This window comes from Hibiscus syriacus, unplaced genomic scaffold, assembly GCF_006381635.1.
Source record: "Hibiscus syriacus cultivar Baekdansim isolate YM2019G1 unplaced genomic scaffold, ASM638163v2 tig00111151_pilon, whole genome shotgun sequence".
In the NCBI taxonomy this organism is placed as follows: domain Eukaryota; kingdom Viridiplantae; phylum Streptophyta; class Magnoliopsida; order Malvales; family Malvaceae; genus Hibiscus; species Hibiscus syriacus.
Genome location: NW_024062999.1, coordinates 1,989,321 through 2,005,582, shown reverse-complemented (window position 1 = coordinate 2,005,582; position 16,262 = coordinate 1,989,321). Strand labels below are relative to the sequence as shown.

At 34.7% G+C, this 16,262-nt stretch overlaps 2 pseudogenes; one reads left to right on the top strand and one right to left on the bottom strand.

The window, feature by feature from the left end:
- Positions 1–3,695: 3,695 nt before the first annotated feature.
- On the bottom strand, positions 3,696–9,344 carry LOC120154761 (annotated as a pseudogene).
- Positions 9,345–13,783: 4,439 nt separating this feature from the next.
- Positions 13,784–15,736, top strand: LOC120154831 (annotated as a pseudogene).
- The last annotated feature ends 526 nt before the right edge of the window (positions 15,737–16,262 follow it).

The window sequence follows — 16,262 nt, the reverse complement described above, 5'->3', positions numbered from 1 at the left end:
CATGATCTGGGACTTCACGATGGTTCCAGGTATGAATTGTTTTGTAGCTTGTAACAAATCAGGTAACTCATTGTATGATGTATCCCAATCGCCATATATCAACCTCATTGCCTTCTCATTCACATGCTAAACGGGTTTGTATTTTACATTGTATCTAAATTGGTCTCAAATAAATGCAATTAACACCGAGCAAGGGATCCTTGGATTTAGTTCAACTAACACCTTCACATATTGACATATTACATTGGATTCCAATAGTCGGTGGTCTTGTTCGATAGAGTTTTGCAAACATGTGTGTGAACCATTGTATCTTGTGATGACCTAAGCATCTTGCCTCTGCATTTTTGACACTTTAATCAGCCACTTACACTCGGGTCCATATTTAACACACTTCGCGTACAAAGTTTTCTGGTTAGACTCTGCAACCTTGCAATCTACATGGCCTTTTATGCAATACTCTTTAATCGCCAGTGTAGTTTCTTTTTTTTATCTGTATTGCTTCCCAACTGATAATTCACCAGAGTTTTCAGATGATTCTTTCATGTATCTTGAAGTTAAATGTGGCATATCCGAGAATTCAGGTGCCCTCATCGCATCATAATCTATCTCGTGCATGTGAGAGGTAGGTTGATATGGTGTCGGATATTCATCAATATTGATATCATGTTCATCACCATCAAACATATCGTCATCTTTAGCCAAAAGAGGTTCCTCAGTTTCTTCATCTTCACTGGAATTATCAAGTATTTCTTCTCAACGGTTTTCAGCGTCATACTCTGCGGCTCCAGATGTTCCACCAACTTCATTTGCACTTTCTAACATCGCCATGAAGCTATTTATCGACCTATATGACGGGTTATCAAAATGACTTTAGAAAGTCATTTGAGATGAAGTTCCAACCGCATTTCTTGATGACACAAGCACATTAGATATATTACACACCTCAACAAATAACTCAATAATTGGAATAATCATGGCATACCTGGGACATACCATAAACTCGTACCTCAAACCATCAATTGTAGCTCAGATTTTCCTTTTTAGCATCTCTTTCATTTATACAAATATGATGTCCCTTTTAAACATCATATTTATAGGTGTTTTCAGACTGAAAAATAACTTCGACCTCATTTTTCATAATACGTCCATTGTAATGGACAATCGTAAAAAATTTGTTGCTCATTTTCTCTACACGTAAAAATATAGATATTCATAATAAATTACATTTACGATTATAATGAAAATAAATTATTTACAAAATTATAATATATATTATTAAATTTTAAAAAAATGTAAATATATTAACAATATTTTTATTATATGAATGTAAATATATTAAAAATATTTTTTATAAAAATAATGCTTAAATACTATTATTACATTATAATAATGATTAAATTTATTATTTCAGATTTTTTATAACTACTTATTATTACTTCAAATTTATTACTCCATAATTCATTATACTTTCCCGTTCAACCACCAACCACTAATCTACCTGGGATATTAATGGATAATTAATAACCACCAACCTACCCGAGTTATTAATGGATAATTAATAACCACCAACCTACCCGGGTTATTAACGTATAATTAATGGTGTTATTATTTTTGGTCATTATAATAAATATTATTTTCTACTACAAATATTAAATCAAATATGTTCGGCTTAAATACTATGATTACATTATAATAATGATTAAATTTATTACTTCATTTTTTATAACTACTTATTATTACTTCGAATTTATTACTCCCTAATTCATTATATTTTCCCGTTCAACCACCAATCACCAACCTACTCGGGTTATTAATGAATAGTTAATAACCATCAACCACCAACCTACCCGGATTATTAATGGATAATTAATTTTGCCATTTTTTTCATTATAATAAATATTATTTTTCGTCATTATAATAAATATTATTTTTTACTACAAATACTAAATCAAATATGTTCATCTAATTATCTTAACATTTCTACTATAAATACTAAATCAATAATGTTAAAATTATAATAATGATATTTACATGACAATAAATCGTAAAATGATATTTACTAAGTCAATATGTTACTAACAATAAATCATAAAATACTTTAAATAATATATTTTTACACTTACTTGAAAGTTTCTTCTGACAAGTTGATGTTATAAAAAAATCTTTTCGAATTTCTTATTCACTTCTTTTTTACCTGCAACAACATATTAAAAATAATATTTTAATAACTTTTTCGAAATAGAGATATATTATTCGAATACGAATAAAATTTTATTCGAATAATACTTACAGATTATAGATTGAAAGAAAATTTTGTTCAAACTTTTCTCTACTATTCTTCCGACAAGTTGACGTTATAAAAAACATTTTCGAATTTCTTACTCACTTCTTTTTTACATGCAATAACATAGTAAAAATAATATTTTAAAAATCTTTCCGAAATAGAGATATTTCATTAGAATACGAATAAAATTTTATTCGAATAATACTTACAGATTATAGATTGGGATAAAATTTCGTTTAAAATTTTCTCTACTATTCTTCTCGGATGTTTACTCTTTCAATTATTCTCCAGATTTTGCTTCTTCTCTCCTTTCCTCACCACTACTTTACTCATCAATTCTCAACCAAAACACCCCATTTTATAACATCCTGAATATTTATTACAATTTTCCGTTCAACCACCAACCACAAACTACCCGATTATTAATGAATAATTAATATTTTCATTATGACTTACATGTTTTCCAATCGGAGGCAACCTACCATCCTACACTGAAGATGCCGAGTAATCACAAAATCTTCGGTACAGCTTACCTAAAGACGTCAAGTGATCTCATAGCCTTAAATTTTACCTACGTCGATATTTCCTGAATTTTTTGATGTTATACTGTAAAAATTCTTATATCTTATCCAAATATTATAATTCTCTTGTTTAATCCGATGGTCGGGCGCTGCTCCTACTTATCGGAGGTTTTTCCCTATAATTTTATTATAGAAATTGACACGAGTACATCACGTCAGTTGTCATTGTTTATTTTTCAATAGTTCAGTGATTGAAATAATTTTTTTTCTTAAATACGTTCTTTGATAAAAGTTTTCCAATTTTGCTAACTAAAGTGAAAGCAAGCGACTTAAAAGTTCAGATCACTAGGAGTGTAGTTTTAGGAAGCTAACGATTGATTACATGGAAAGCTTTGAAACCAAGTATGATTCTAAGCTAAATTGTAAATCTCACGAATTAAAGACGAATTTAATAGATAACTTTTTTTTTTTTACAATTCCTACTTAAAGGAAGGGAATGGGAATTTTGCATTAAAATCATTTCTAATCGAAGGATTAAAGAAAAAATAAGTATTCAAACTATGTATTATTTTTGTTTTAAATACCATAACTATTTTTCTGGTCAAACTAGGCCTTTAAACTATTATTTTTAATCATTTTAAGTTCTATTATTTTTTTAGTTAGAAAATATTTTTCAATCAATAAAATGTTGACAAGTCATATAAAATCATGTACTTGTTTTGTCTAAAAAATAGTTTAAGAGCTTAAAGTAAAAAACTCATAATTTAGTGACTTATTTCGACCAAAAAATAAATTAGATGCTTAAAAGCGGTTACATATAATAAATAGTTTAAAGACTTGTTTTAACAAAAAAAATAATGTAGGTACTTAAAAGCAAAAAAAATGACAGATTAAATATTTTTTAGTTTAAACCCTTATTCAATGATGAATAAATATTTAACAAAATAAGCCGGGATCCATACTATCTTCCTCTTCATTAACTCTACAACAACATGCCTTCACAACCACTAACATGATCACACACATAAATGTATATAATACGACATTCCATCTAAAAAATATATGGAATTTGGCAGCGACGACACCCCATGATGCATGCAAGAAATTCGTTCCGGTCGAGGAGATGGGAATGCGAGGACTATACCGAGAAGAGATTTTCTGTCTCTCTTACCAAATTAAACATTCACACCTTCCTCTTCTCCATAAATCTCGACCGGTGCTCGGTGCTTTGATTATGATTCTGATCTTCACGGACACCTTTTGAGACTGTAACTCGGGAGAGAGAAGATTTTTGCTCAGACCCTGAATGGACTCTCTGGCTCGTGGAGAGGCGACTGCTGCCTGAAAGAAGCCAATTCGATCGGCTTTCGCTGGGCCCTAAAGAAGAGGTTGGCCGGCTGCTCGAGGCAACAGCCCTCTTGGACATGCTGCTAGGGCGGGTTGAAGAACTTCGTGCCCTTCCAGAATCATTATCCTGGAAAACAATGATAGAGGGTCATAATAGCCTTTGGAATAAAAGATGATCAACTCTACATGCCAATAACCGAGTAAATACAACAGTTTTATGGCAGTCAGATGCATACCCTATCATTCGATGGTGATGCCTTCTCTGATACTTTCCACTTTGAATGATCACCGAGAAGTCCACTTCCTGAAGCATTTTTCCTAGTAAATGCCTCAGCAGCACCTGAAACTCTATCCCCGGATTCTCGGGCTACAGTAAAAACATGGAAGAAAAAGGGGGGGGGAATCGATTAGCATCCACTTAACACAGGGAAAACATGTTGAATCACTTGGCAGTAAAATGGAAAGGTTATGTACCAGAGCCTCGAGCATGATAATCGCAATTAAGAATTGTATCTAGAAGGAACTCTAGAGAACTATGAAAATCAAGAAATCCAAATACACGCTAAGCGTTCTATATATTTTAAACTGTACATCCCCTCCCTACAACCTCTTGAGAGAATGGAGCACACCTGATGGCTTCTTTGTTCTTTCAGTAGATGTTCCAGTGTTTACAGCAACTTTTCCACTTGATGGCTGAAAAGACACAACAAAGCAAATAAGAATAATCTGTGAAAGGAGAGATGTACAGTTCAGCGTGACACTCACTAACCCGTTGTTTAGAGCTACCAGTCAGCTGGGGATACTTGAGTATGGTCCAGTCATATACATAGTCGAACTGATATCCTGTCAACAAAACCAAGTCGGGTCAAAAGCTGCCTTTAAACAGTCTTCAAAGAAATATTTTGCAACTTCTTGAAAACAGGAAAATTAACTTCAGCCGGAAACAGAATGAGTCAACAGACACGCTTTTGATTTTTGCAAAAACAAACTGTGTTCACGACATGTTTAAAATGCATTTTGACAGACGTCAGTATGCAACATCCTTATCCAATTTGAAGGTGCATGAGTTAGTCAATGATATTTGCGTACAATCGATTCTGACACAGCGACACCTATCTGTGCAGAGTTTCTTATACATTTGAATGACTGACAAGACCGGAAGAAACTCGAAAGGTAGATCATAAAGTTTCCAGAAAACAACCCACCTTCATGTTGCTTCCACTATAGTGCACAAATGTTAAATTTCAGAACAGTCATGCTTTGAATGGTAGCGCTTGTGTTAAGACACACTAGACTAGGGTAATCAAGACGTTACAAATATTTTTGGGCATTACAGAAGATACAAACAGCTCCCATCCATTAGTAATAGCTGAGATATGATGAAAGTATTTTGAACTTGAATCAACAATGCTAGGTTCTTTCTTACCCTCTCGAATAAACAAGTCACGGAAAAGCTTCTTCAAGTATGAATAATCTGGCTTGTCTTCAAAGCGTAACGAACGGCAATAATGGAAGTATGATACAAATTCAGATGGATATGACTTGCAAAGTACCTAAAGGAAGGATTTGCATATTTTAGGTGATTAGTCACAAATAAGGGAAGTGTACTAACAGCCGACAGGGTAATGGTACCAGCCTTGCCTTTTCAGAATTCAATACGAATTCACCATGCATTATACTAAAAGCATAGTATCCTACATGCAAGTGACAAGTTGAAACTTATAATACCTCAACAGGAGTTAACATCTTCTTTTCACTGATTCTATCATACTTCTGCTTTTTTGTTCCTGCTCTAAGGCCCTGCCATGGAAGGCTGATTCCAGCAATACAAAAATTTTAAGAACGTGAATAAAGAGATAATTTTTACATAAAATTTAGAACACAAAAAATAATAGTACTTATATTGTTATGACCTTCCTTGTAAGAAATACATTAGCACATATCCAAGTGATTCCAAATCATCTCTTCTGCTTTGCTCTGCACATGAATTGAGAAACAATTAGAATGCACAATTCACATCATGACTAACATGAATAAGCAGAAACAAGAAGATAACTATTCTGGCACTTTACCCACCAACTCCAAGGTGAGTGTTAACACTTGCATATCGAGCTGTGCCAGTAAGATTCTTGTTCTCTCTGTAAAATAGCAAAGCCAAAGTAAATATCGAACACAAAGAATAGTAGATAAACAACCACTCAAATAAACAATTGAGACTAATCCTAGATGCTAGTCAAAATGCAATCACTTTTTGCGCAAGTTGAAGAAGCATGTATGCAATTGAACATAAAAAAAATGCAAGTAACAGCAGACGACAGCTGTTCAAGAACTTCCAAAGTACCCTGGTACCCGCTTTTTCTAGCTTGTTTAGCTAGATGCTATCATTTTCTAACATGATACCCGTAAGCAATTAATTTACAAGTATCTACCTTTCAGGTAGAAAATCATGTCACATACTAGATAAATGGAACTGCAGGAAACAAGCACTCATTGTAAGACTATTATGGATAAGCAACAATGGTAAATGCATACCTATATGGTATGTGTTTATGAGTTTGAAGATCCCTATACTTTTTAGCAAGGCCGTAATCAATGATATACACCTGTTACAAAATCAATGTGATGATTAGTAGCAATTCAAAACATTTAGTTAATGATCATTTGCATAACAAATATATACCGTTGCAATGACATTTGGATTATACAGATATCAACTATTGATACAGGCAAGAGAAACTGAAGCAAACTTCAATACATAATCAGAATTGACCTAAGGCATCAACATGCAATAATATTTGAATAAGCTCAACATAAAGAAACACAATTAAATCTATAAGAGGATATCATGATAAAATTTTACTTGCCCACATGTTATTCCAGTATCTCAATTTAACGCTAAATTGAAATACATAATTGTATCATATTTAAGATACAAAAAAGCTTATGTGAAAATTTCATAAAAGAAAATCACACCGAGGCATTCGCAATACAAGATCTTGTAGACGACCTCTCTTTAAACATCTTGGTTACCATGTATCAGATATTGAACCATTGAAAACCACAGTTTACACAAAAAAGGATTAGCTTTTACTCAGGAAACATGATAATTTTTTTAAAGTCTCTTATGGAAGTCTGAAACTATTAACCGCTACAATTATGAGTGTGAACCATAATGTCTTCTTATTGATGGATAATCTTAAGAACTACTTATCGGTATTAGCAAGATATAAAATAATAAACTCCTCTCTCTAAATTTCCACCTTTCTCTATTTCACCAACCATGAAGTACGATAAAATTTCAAATGAGTGCACTCCACAATCTAACCAGAAATTGAAAGATTCAGCTGAAGTACCTGGTTTGCTTTTCGTCCCAAACCCATCAGAAAGTTGTCGGGTTTTATATCACGGTGAAGAAATCCCCTTGAGTGCATATATTCAACTCTGTTGATCTGAAGGGTAACAGAAATAGGAGAATTTGTCACACTTGATGCTAAACTAAGAGGCAGAAAACCAATTTATCCAGTAAGACAGGTAAACATACTAACTGATCTGCGAGCATTAAAACTGTCTTCAAAGAGAGCTTTCGATTGCAGTAGTTGAACAATCCTCAAGGCTTGGCCCTAGAAGCTCGATAACCATAACATTGAAGTCACCTTCAACTCCAAACCAATTGAGGTGAGGAATCCCCGCTTCATCAAAAACAATAAAGAAAAAGAACAATGAACTTTAGCTAATCTTTTTTATGTCGAGTTCATTTTTTTTCTCATTATACTTGCTTTCATTTTTTTCTCATTATACTTGCTTATAATCAGCACAGAATATAACAAAATCTTACTTCCGCCTTGAAGAAGCATGTACAACTTTGATTCATAGTGAAGCTGAGGGTGCTTGGTCTTCACAGGTTCCTAAAAATGTAGGCAAAAAGTATATCGTAGTAATCAATATCCAATGAGATTATGGTAGGGCATAGACAAACACGTTCTGAATTCCCTTCTCACAACATTTCAGGAAGAAAAAGGCACTTTTCATTCTACAATACATGCACGGTAGTGACATCTAAAGTACTTCTATGAAGCAACAAGCCAACAACACTCGGTCTAGTTCCATCTTCATAAATTTCAGCCTACTAACCACACGTCCAACTTTAGACAGAGATATTTCGTCAAAAGCGGAAAAAAAATAATATATTGACAGACATAACGCTAAAGCGGTTTTGAGAAATACAAAACTTAAAACTGCCCAAAATGGCCCTATTCCAAAGTTTAATATATCTTTTAATCCAAATCTCTGTTCTGGTCAGCATTTCCCAACACATCGCAAGTTCAAAGCTCAATATTTTAGCATCCACTCTATCCGATCTAGCAAACAACTCAAAAATTCATCAAAGAGCAACGTATGTTCTGATCCAACCAATCTCGTAAACTCACACTTACAAAATGACTATTCTCATAACATTATGAATACTTAATTCAACTCTTTTCCACATAGAATATTCAAGATCCAAATGGTTGCATTGATATTGTAAATACAAGTAGATAGACTCGAAATGAAAAACTATTCCCTAGAAATTTCTTATATCCAGATGATGACATATCAATATAAAACCAGTAAATTACTAAAAAAAATCAAGCTAATCAAATCTCTACTAAAAATTTAATTCCAAAAACAGAAGGCTCATACCATCTTAATCGCAACTTCTTCCCCTGTCTGTACATTGACCCCTATCAAAAACAAATTCCCAGTAAATCAGATTAATTATTACTTCAATTTAAAAGGTAAAAAAATAAAGAGCAAAGAGAAAAGAAACAGATTTACCGAGGAAAAGCTCGCCGAAAGATCCAGCTCCGATCTTCCGGCCCATTTTGAATTTTCCACCGATAACGCAATCCATTATCAATTTACTTGATTATTCAGCAAAAATTAATCAAAAACTCAAACAAAATTTATAATCAGGCGGTTTCATAACAAAATCGGCTCCAAATGGGAGAAATAAAAGGCGGAAATTATTGGGTCAATGAACCACATTGCTTGAAAGAAAAAAGAAAGAACAGTTTGAAAAAATAAATAAAATGGAATTAAAACAATGAGATTGCCAAATGATAAGAGGAAAAGAAAGCGGGAAGAAGGAGAGACAAAGAAATCAAACGAAGATTTTCGATTAAGAAGAAGAACGAGAAAGTTAATTTTCTCTGTTTCTCAGATTTTTGGGTTTTTTTTATATTTTTTTTTCCTTAATGGAAACTTTTTTTCTTCCCTTTTTTTTTTTATCTTTTTTCTTTCTTTTAGCACATTCTGTTTTGTGCGCGGTTAATACTTAAGAAGGCGAGCGGCTCGAGCAAGCGCGTGACCAACACGTGCATAACTGTCCATTACGTGGCATTACAACGTATCGTTATTTGTTTTTCCCTTTTTTCTTGTTTCCTTTTGATTTTCCCGGCAACCAAACAGAAGCGAAGGAGCTAGTTCAGCCAGAAAACTAAAAACAGGGAAGCCAGAAAATCGAGAAAAATGAACAAAGACTCGTTTGGATCAAGAATTAACGATGGATCCGTTGAAACAATTCCAGGAAATGCTGGAATCTGATCCTCTAATGCGGGTAATTCACATCATTCGAGAAGTTATCATTTTCTCTATTCGATTACGATATATATATATATATATATATAGATAGATAGATTGATCGTTTTAGTTGTTAGATTATATTCATAAATCAATATTCTGCGGTGTTTAACTACTGTGAAATGAAGATTTCAGGAACATATGCAGAATATTTTTTGACATAGAGAAATTTTGTCGCGTTAATTTATAAGAAGAACCATTCGGAAATTTATTTAGGGTTCCCAAAACATATTTATTTTCCCTGGTTTAAGTCGCCATTAATTTGATCCCACAAATTTAACGAGTTTCCATGCGACTGTCTATCGCTGCATACCTCAATTTGCAGCAGCTAATGCTTCGAGTTTTCAGGGAATTCCTGCTGTAAACAAGAAGGTGACAACTCTTCTTTTGATGTTGAAAACCATGGAGTTGTGAAGGTGCTTTTCTATGGCCGATTCATGCAAATGCACACTATATTTTTTCGTCGTCTTTATCAACAAGAAAGAATTAACAACATACGTGCTGAATTGGCATAGGCATCGCCATTAATGACCATTGATATCTTGTGAAAGACTTGTCTGGGTAATGTCATTAGTATTAGAAAAGGTTTAAGGGGTTTCCGGATAGAGTTAAGCACTTCTTTGTAATTTCATTGCCTTTAAATACAGTGTATTTGTGGTGATGACACTTATCTGCTCTAGTTATTCGTGCAGTGTCCGAGTCAACTGTTCTTTCGATCCTTGAATTTAAGTCTGTATTGTTCAATATCCACAGGCTCTATGGCTTCATCGTCATTTCCTTTCCCTTGGTTCGATATGGAATTTGATTACTTATGTTGTTATTTTGTGCCATTTCGAGCAGAAAACCAGCAAGGGTAGTGAAATCGATATCGTTTTGGTCCTTTGGACAATGAATTATGTCTCGTGGACTGTAATCGATATCGGTTTTCAAAGATAGACTTGGAAAGATCGGTTACATTAGAGAAAGACAAGTTACAATGGGTTAGGCCTTGTAGACTGTAACCAACGTGAATCCCGATGAAAAATACATTTCCGTGATCGAAAGAATCGAATCAAAACTAGCTCGAGGCAGTCTCTTCTACTGTTGAATTTTATTTCAATTTTTTTACTGTTGTTCTTTTGATACATTGCTCTTCTCAATTTTATTTGCCTCATTTACTTCTTTTATTTCTCTTCATCAAATCACGCCAAACTCCCCATATATTTTATTTTACTTTTACTTCAGCTTCTAGATCGAAATCAAGACAAAACTTAATCAGAAATTCCATCAACTCCTCGTGGATCGACCCTCTTCCACTGTCGTACTTTAATTTTATTTATTTATTTATTTTACTGTCCGAAGAGGTTTATTTTATTTATTTTGGCGAGTAAAACGATGCTTGTCAGTTGATAAAGGTAACAGTAACAATTTTTGCTCGAGTAATATGGAGATTGAGCTGAAAGTGAGCTGGAATCTGGAAACTCATATTACATGAGACATGTTGAGAAAGATCTTTCCTTTGGGATTTTGCAGGGCTCAGAAGTTTGAAATAAACACGTAGCCGAATCAACTTTCGATAAATATTACGCTTTTAATAACGTATGTCCATGACTATTTTATCTGTCTGGTTTTGGTGTACTTACATGCACAGATTGGATTGTGGTACTGAAAAATAGTCTGGAATTGCACTTTTTATCTAATGTCTGCTGAGCATCTATCCTATTGACAATAATGTTATGGTGGTTTCAACTTCCAAGGGTGCATCCTCATGTTTTCCAGCTTTGTGGAGATACGAATCCCCTGAAGATAAGGTAAGCCATTAGAAATCTAAGAAATGGCTGACCATTCCTACTCTGCCTTGCATCAGGAAAAAGAGAAAGCAACCGAAGTTACCCCGAGTTAGGGACAAGTATCGGGTTCGAGCACTATCGATGTTTCGAAGTTTTTTTTCCGGCTTATTTATAGAATCGAATAAACTTGTGCTCGTATGATTTAGAACATGGGTGTTGAAATGAGAGTCCAAGTAACATAGAAAGCAGCCACAAGCGAAACCCGGGTTTGCCGAGTAGGTATGAAAACTTTATCTTCCCCATTGTTCACCAGAATATAATGCAGTAAATATGAACGAAATGTTTGCTTGAAATTAGCTCGAATAATAAATGTTGGTTTTGATGGTACATAGGTAATAAATGTTGAGTGAGGGTTAGGAAAGGTGGTTTTGATGAATGGTAATTGAATTAAGATTTGGACATTCTTGTTCCCCCCGACAACAAAAAAAAAATCAATTCTTTATAACTTCTCAATAAAAACCAAAGAAGGATTTGATTCGATTGGCCATGGAATCTGGTGTTGGAGGATCGATGACCACTCATTGCCATTATCCGAATTGTAAGTTACCAGAACGAAACGTGGAGGAAGTAGAGCTTACCGAAAGGTATTGGTTTAATGACATTTTCGGCCCTTGAACTTTCATTTTAGTCCTTAAACATTTTTCTTCTTTTCTTTTAATCAACCCTCAAATTTTTAGTTTTTCTTTTTGCTGATATAAAAATAAGTATCAAAACTATTTATCTTTCTCATTTAGGCATCTAAACAATTTTTTGGTCAACCCAGATGTTTAATATTATAAACGTTACCATTTTAAATGTCTTAGTCGTAACGATCGTTAAACTTTTTTGTTAAGAGAGACATGTCACATTTATATATATATATATATCAGTCGAGATCGAATTACACCTTGTAAAACTCTTTTAGTTTTACACTTTTTTAGGATCATTGGATGAGAGAAATTAAAAAGCTGAGATTAACAGTAGAAAAAGGAAGATATTCACTTGGGGGAAAACTAGTTAAAATATTCTTTGATTTTTCTCAATCCAACCCTAAAAATGTAAAACTAAAAGAATTTTACACAGTGTAAGTGGATCATAACCCATGTATATAAAAGCCCAAAAGTTTTCAGATTTTTTAAAAAATAAAACTTTAAAATTCTAATTTCAATTTTATGTCCATGTTGTTCGTCGTTGTTGCCATCGATCGATCCTCCATGAGGGCCTTCACACGACAATAAGTTTGACCCAACGACCCAAAACTTAGAAATTCAATGTCCTTGATGAAGAAAACGGTGAACCTGAACTCCTAAAATCGTGACACCTGGGCGATATGACGACACACATAATTAAAAAAAACTATGATGGACGACAAGGGAGATGTCAAGGGTGGTGGAAGTGACCGTTGCCTTTAATGGAGATGGTAAGGTTAGGGTTAGAAATTTTAGGATTGATTTTAGAGACTTTTAGGGATTCAAATTTTTTATTAATTTTAAAGAAAATATGATTTTTTAAATATAATAACATTTTGAAGTTTTTTAAATTAATTTTTTAAAATTATTTGAATGCGACATAGATTATTTAAACATTTTTTTAATTTAGAGACTTAAAATTAATTTTTCATTACGGCTAAAACACTTAAAATTGTAACGTCTGTAAATGTTTGTAATGTTAGACACCTAAATTCATCAAAAATTAATTTAGACATCAAAATAAAAAAGGTATAATTTAGATAATTATTTTTATTAAACTTTTTTATCGAAAATAACTAATAGATAAAATGATAAAATATTAAGATGATGCTTATTATTTTATTTTATTGATAATATTTATGATTCATTTACATTTTTCAAATAGAATTGTCTGTCCAGCTCAGTTGGTAGAGTACAAGGCTCTTAACCTTGTAGTCGTAGAATTGAGTCCCCCGGTGGGCAATTTATAATTGATGGAGGTGTTCCACGAAGTTGCTTCAACCTAGTGTTGGGGGCAGCCTACTACCCTACTTCCCCCTTACCCCATTACATATGGGAATAGAATCAGTATTTTTACATTTTTCAAATAGAAAACACATACCAACTAGAACAGTGGGATTTCCGGGTCAGACAGTACCCGAATCCAACCCGATAACCAAGTCGGGTTCCTTATCCTTTAGCTATATCTCCAAATCCAATTGAAAATCTGTGTACACAACGTACAAGCACTGGACACCATTAAACCAAATTTCAACAGCCAAAACAGTTCCCTTTTATCACCTTCCCCCCCCCCCCTCCTTTCACTCTCACAGGTAACCCTCTCTATCTCTCAGTTCATTTCTTTTTGTACCAAAATGATCTTCTTTGAACATTAAATACCAGAATTCATCAGATGACAGTACTGTTTTCAACTGAGTTGATTCCCCATGGCCTACCCTTCAACCCACAACAACTAAAACCAGCTTCAAATTCATCTTCACACCATACTCCATTGGTGAGTTGCTTGAGCCATGAAAGTTCCAAAGATATCATCAGAAACTCCAGAAACAATCAGAAAACCTGGGTTTCTGCTGAAACAAAACCAACCCATCCCTTATCTTTTGATTTTAAAGAATCCCATCTGATGAAACTTCTCAACAGGTCCTGCAAGGCAGGCAAGTACAATGAAGCATTTTACTTTCTTGAATGCATGGTCGCTAAAGGTTACAAGCCTGATGTTGTTCTTTGTACAAAGATGATCAAAGGGTTCTTCAATGGAAGGAACATTGAGAAAGCCACCAGGGTGATGGAGATCCTGGAGAAACATGGGGAGCCTGATGTTTTTGCGTACAACGCATTGATCAGTGGCTTCTGTAAGATGAACCGTCTCGATTTCGCGAACAAAGTGCTCGACCGAATGAGGACTAGAGGGTTTTCGCCCGACGTCGTCACGTATAATATCATGATCGGCAGCTTATGTAGTCGAGGGAAACTCGATTCGGCTTATAAGGTCTTGAACAAGCTGTTGAAGGATAATTGTAAGCCTTCTGTTATCACCTACACGATTTTGATCGAGGCGACGATCCTTCAAGGCGGAATCGAGGAAGCTATGAAACTCTTGGATGAAATGTTGACCACTGGACTTAGACCTGATATGTTCACTTACAATGCCATTATAAGAGGGATGTGCAAAGATGGGTTGGTGGACAGAGCTTTTGAGTTCGTTAGAAGCTTAAATGCTAGGGTTGTAAACCAGATGTTATTTCATACAACATTTTGCTAAGAGCACTTTTGAACCAGGGGAAGTGGGTTGAAGGCGAGAAACTCGTGTCGGAAATGGTTTCCAAAGGTTGTGAATCAAATGTCGTCACTTATAGCATCTTGATCAGCTGTCTTTGCCGGGAAGGGAAGGTCGAGGAGGCCGTAAATGTATTGAAGACGATGAAAGAAAGGGGTTTGACACCTGATGCTTACAGTTATGATCCATTGATATCTGCATTCTGCAAAGAAGGGAGACTAGATTTGGCGATAGAGTTTCTCGACTATATGATCTCTGATGGTTGCTTGCCGGATATTGTCAACTACAACACGATCTTATCCACTCTTTGTAAGAACGGAAAGCCGATCAGGCTTTGGAAATCTTCGAGAAGCTAAGTGAAGTGGGATGTCCTCCAAATGTGAGTTCTTACAACACAATGTTCACTGCGCTTTGGAGCACAGGGGACAAATTCAAGGCCTTGGAAATGATATTGGAGATGCTAAGTAAAAGAATCGGTCCAGACGAGATTACGTACAATTCGCTCATCTCGTGTTTATGCAGAGACGGGATGGTAGACGAAGCTATAGAGTTGCTGGTAGACATGGGAAGAAGTAGGGTTCAACCAACGGTTATCAGTTACAACATCGTTCTTCTCGGTTTATGCAAAGTGCATCGAATCGACGATGCCATCGAAGTGCTGGCAGCTATGGTGGAGAAGGGGTCCAGCCGAACGAAACAACTTACGTATTGTTGACGGAAGGGATCGGTTTTGCCGGATGGCGTTCTCAAGCTATGGAGCTGGCCAATGCCCTGGTCAGGATGGAAGCAATATCAGAAGATACATTCAAACGTTTGAACAAAACTTTTCCTTTGCTCGATGTTTATAAAGAGTTTGCTCTTTCGGATTTTGATAAGTAAACCACTTTAAGCTTTTCCTATTAGTATCCACACCTCAGCTATATTTTAGGGTAAATTGATTTTTACCACCTCTTTATGTTTCTCAACTATGTCCTAAATCCTGAAATTTGATTTTGGATTTAACTCCTACAATTTACATTTCTCTTGATTTAGTCCTCATTTAGTAAACTATTTCATCCCTCGAACATATAAAATCTTTTGATTAGGTCCTTAATTTAAGCTCGTGTCTTCCAAAAGGTCGATAGCAGATCTTATCCGTCTCCTCTTGCAAAGCCCGCGAACCATCATGTTATACATGATGTTGTCTGGAATCCCACCAGACATTATCATAACTCGAAGAATCCGGAAGCTTTTCCGAAACCATTCTCTCTTTCGATTTTCCATTAATACACATCTTATGATCTTCTGAACTCCTACATTCATCCTGATCAAATCCACCTCCGTCAATACAAACACATCTCTGTGATCCTTTACACTGTAAAGACATCACCGCTCTTTCTGAACCATTAGCTACCTTCCATGGCAAGTAAGAGTTGCTTTGACGACAATACTCGATTA